The sequence below is a fragment of the Pteropus vampyrus genome, unplaced genomic scaffold (assembly GCF_000151845.1).
Source record: "Pteropus vampyrus isolate Shadow unplaced genomic scaffold, Pvam_2.0 Scaffold2, whole genome shotgun sequence".
NCBI classification, from domain to species: Eukaryota; Metazoa; Chordata; class Mammalia; order Chiroptera; family Pteropodidae; genus Pteropus; species Pteropus vampyrus.
This window is the reverse complement of record NW_011888783.1, coordinates 9,266,544-9,271,005: the sequence shown is the minus strand read 5'-3', so window position 1 is coordinate 9,271,005 and position 4,462 is coordinate 9,266,544. Positions and strand designations below refer to the sequence as shown.

The 4,462-nt window shown below is 38.4% G+C and overlaps 1 pseudogene; it reads right to left on the bottom strand.

Annotated features, from left to right (window-relative positions):
• Nucleotides 1-3,733: 3,733 nt before the first annotated feature.
• LOC111739824 lies at nt 3,734-3,852 on the bottom strand (annotated as a pseudogene).
• Between the last annotated feature and the right edge of the window lie 610 nt (nt 3,853-4,462).

The following is a 4,462-nucleotide window of genomic DNA, read 5'->3' as shown; positions in this document are numbered from 1 at the left end:
TAACAAATATGAATCTTAGTTAATTTGAGTTCCCAATATGTATTTTTCTGGGACTCTAACTCCTGGTGTTTATATACTGCCAGAGGATTGAGTAGAAAACATTTGGTCCCCAATTCATGCAGTTCTGCAGACTTGCACTAAAATGTCAACCCAAACATCATCCTAATCATCAGCCCACACATGGCATTACTAGGACAATCCTCGTTCCTGCCTACATTCAGGGCCAGAAGTTCTCTCCACTCCCTCCTTATCACTCATAGTGTCTTAGTACATTAGGGCTGCTATAACAAAAATACAGCAGACTTGAGTGGCCTATAAACTCTGGAAATTTATTTGTCATAGTTCTAGAGGCTGGTAGTCTAAGATCAGGGTGCCAGCATGGTCAAGTTCAGGTAAGGTCCCCTCCAAGTTGCAGACTATTGACTTCTTACTGTGTCCTCAGATGGTAGAAGGGCCCTCACATGGTGGAAGATCTCTCCGGGGCCTCTTTTATAAGAGTACTAGTGCCATTCATGAGGGCTCCACCCTCAAGATCTAATCAACTCCCTAAGGCCCTACCTCCAAACGCTACTATATTGGATATTGAGTCTCAACATATGAGTTTGGAGGGGACATGAACATTCAATCCATTGCACTTAATGATCCAGGAACCATCTCCACAGGGCTCTCTGTGCCTCTGCTATCTAGGTTCATCAAACAACCATTCCCTCTCTGAAGCTTTTCCAATACTCTAACACTGAAAATTGAGTGCAGATCTCTTTCTATCTTGGGTTCTACAACTCTCTCATATCTTTTCAGCTCTTCGGGATTCTATCTCAGAAACAGGAGTACACATCCTCTCTGTGTGACCCCAAAACCACCAGCTCTTTGAAACCTGGGAGAATATTTGGCTATCTCCAGTTGAGCCCCACCTCTCCCAGTCTTGCTCTGAGTATAGAAGAATCACTTTCACTGTCAAATGTTTTTGATAGAGCCCCTAATGTCATCTCCTTTCTGGGGCTGAGCCTTTAGGAAATACAAAAGCCAGAGACTCCAATGCTTTTTTACTTTCCAATCTATCACACTCTCCAAAGAGAAACTATCAGAAGGAAACACTTTTTTAAATTATATTCTGTCATTTTCTATACCCGTCAAGTATTTTCAACCACTGAGACAACTTTTCTTTCCAATTTCATTATCATTCTACAAATAATCCACTGTTTCTCTCTCCCTTTGTGTTATGATATTCTTTGATCTCCAACAGGTATTTTTATTGCTTAATTTTTGTGTGAATACAGCAAGATCCATGTTGTTTTTCCCAACATTTGTAAGATTCTTGAGGATACCAAAGTATTTAATTTCTATATAACTAAGTTCAGGATGGTAGACAAGAAGTATACAGCAATACATCTGAAATTTACAGGATGTGAATTACAGTTGATGCATGTTCTCTTGATTTGCTAATTTACTCAGAAATGGAAATAGCCTCAGGAGAGAATTGCACATTTTCATGACTCTGGAGGATAAGATTTGAAAATCTAATTAATGATTTTATTGATGAACAATTAAATATTATAGACTGGTTAACCTATTTCCAGATATGCAAAGGCCCTATCTTAGACGAGAATTGAGTGTTAAGTATGTTTTAAATACTTTTATTTTCCAAGAGAATAGAATGGGGGTAAGGGGGATCAGGGCTATTTAGTATGAGGTAGAAGTATTTAAAATTAGAAGCAAGTGATTGTTTTAAAACCTTCTTCTGATCCCAGTGGTTCTCATTACTAGCTGCATATTAGAAACACCTAGAGAGATTTTTTTAAATGCCATGTTTTAGATCCACCTGTAGAAATTCGGATTCAATTGATCTTGAATGAGGCATTTCTTCAAAACCACTCCTGGTGATTTAAAATATGCACCATGGTTGAACACCACCGCTCTATCCCATTAGGTCACAGAGAGGCTAAACACAAGAAAGAAAACTATATAGTAATAGTTCCCCCAAATCAATAAGGTTAATTATCCTGAAGTAAGTTTTTACCAACACAAGCAATTTTCCGTAATGTAAGAAAAAACAAATGTTCTTTATATAGGACCTACACAGAAATGATAGGAATGACATATGTTGTTTTTAAAAATCAGTTCGTACCATCCTATATCCAAGCCAGCGATTCTACCCTCCATAGTGAGTAGGAAGCAAAGGTATTGACCGGGGCTGGGGTCTTAGGAGACTGAGCTAGGTTTAATAGAATCCAAGGCCGGCCCAGAAATTAGTGACTCTGAGAGTCTGATGAAGCTCGATAGATGCAAAGATAGCCCAAATGAAAAAAAAAACTAGGTCAACAACGAGAAATTGACAAATATAGGGATGCACTCGAAGGTGGAGTCTTACACAGCAATATGCAGTGGAAAGAAGCATTTTAGTAATAGTAGAGAGCCTATGGGTGTGGAGCTCGATTTGAAAAACAACGAGCAAAAATAGCATATGATTTAATTTATAATAAATGCTTTTCAACAAAACCATTATTATGATGATGTGTTGTACTCGAATCCACACCAACTGCAGTCCGCAGAAGTTGTTAGACTGCAACCATGACATTATATATGTGCATGAATTGACATCCATAAAAAGCTTTGGGGTCTAGGAAGAAGGAAGAGGAGAAGATATGAATATGCACTGAGCTGGGAATCTAATGAGAGGAAAAAATGAGAATGGAGATGACAGCATGGTTAGTGACCATCCATTCTGCCCAACCCAACGGACTGGTACAGATACTATAAGGAAGGAGAAGTTTGGGAGCAGACAGACCTAATATGTTTCTCTAGGAGAGCCTAAGAGGCATTCCAGGTATTAGAAGTAGGGAATCTTGTTTCAGGCTTCAGAGACAGAAAACAACCCCAAATTAAAGCAGCTAACATTTTACCTATTCTTCCACAGACTACAGTTAAGCCCTGGGGCTCAGGGCTGTCACCAGCAATTTGACTTATAGTGCACAGAAGAGATATTAGTGAGAGGCCATAGAGGCCCCTAAACATCTATGAGACATCTTCAGAAGATACGTAAAGATACATGGAGAGCCTTGGGAGTTGAGGGTGGGTTTTGCATAAGCAGGCTGTACCTTAAAAAGCTCTCTTTATTTGGATATTAATACCAATGATTTCATTTATACCCACAAGCTGAAGACTGTTATTTGAATTACATTATTATTTAATAAAACACTATTTCATATACTCTATAAAATATAATCATCTCACTTGAACCTTATACAAACACTGTAGATAATAAGACAGGTTATATTTCCATTTTTGATCTGAAGTTCAAAAAAGATAAATACCTACTTAATATCACCCATTATGAAATTTAACTTTGTTTCCTGATTTAAAATAATAACAATAATAATAATAAGCCTGATCTTTGCCATTGGGCATGCTCACAGCAAATGTGGAGGTCTCTGCTCATGACTCCAGCTGTTTGTTGAAAAGGTGAACTCAAAAGAAGAAACAGAAGTCACAGTGTTTGTTACCCAAAATGAGATATTCACATACCAATGCATTGGGAAATGCTTGTCAATAGCTCTAAAAGCTAAGAGAAATTTATGAGGTGAGTTTTTGTATTGGTATCATGGATGAACACTATTTTCAATAGTACTCTTTATCTTTTATTTTTTAGGTGAGGCAACCCTTGGTTGACCTCACAGATTGCAAGGACCTTGTCAGCTTACAATCCCTTTTATTATTATTATTATTATTATTTTAATGCCTACAGCACCTGGTCTTCCTAAGTGGTCTGCCATCTAAGTACTAACCAGGCCCGACCCTGCTTAATTTCTGAAATCAGATGGGATCGGGCTTGTTCAGGGTAGCATGGCCGTAGACAATAGTACTTTTTAAAAGATGCAGAAAACTTTCTCTTATGGACAGCCCTCATATCATCTAATAAAAATTGAAAGAATAATATGAAATCATGTTTCTGGCAACCATGCATAATACAATTTTTTACGTAGTCATGACCGTTTTAAATCCCTGCCTGGAGGCTAGTCAGGTCCCCTTCTTCAGCAGCTGATTGAGTACACACCCCAAGCACTTCTTTTATCGGACTTTCACTCTCTGAGCCACTACACACCTGCCCTAGTTTGGTCCAGATATCAAACATCTAGAGATAACCTCTATGCCTTAGAGCCCACAAAACTATTCAGATTAGCTAATCCACAGGGAGCCGGCAAAACCTAGCTAAACTCACCCCTCTTGCCATACATAAGCTGCCTCCTACAGCTCCAGCGAGCTGTTACCCTGTCCCTGGGTTCAACACTGTGTTTGGCCCTGTGTGACAGCCTTCTTTCATTTGGAGCTGAAAATAAAAATGAGCTATCCTTTCACCTATCTCATCTATCACAGTATCATTATGTTGTGTTCTGTAATCAAAAAAAAATCTTTAAATCTGTTATAGACTGAATATTTGTGTCCCCCTAAAATTCACATATTGAAG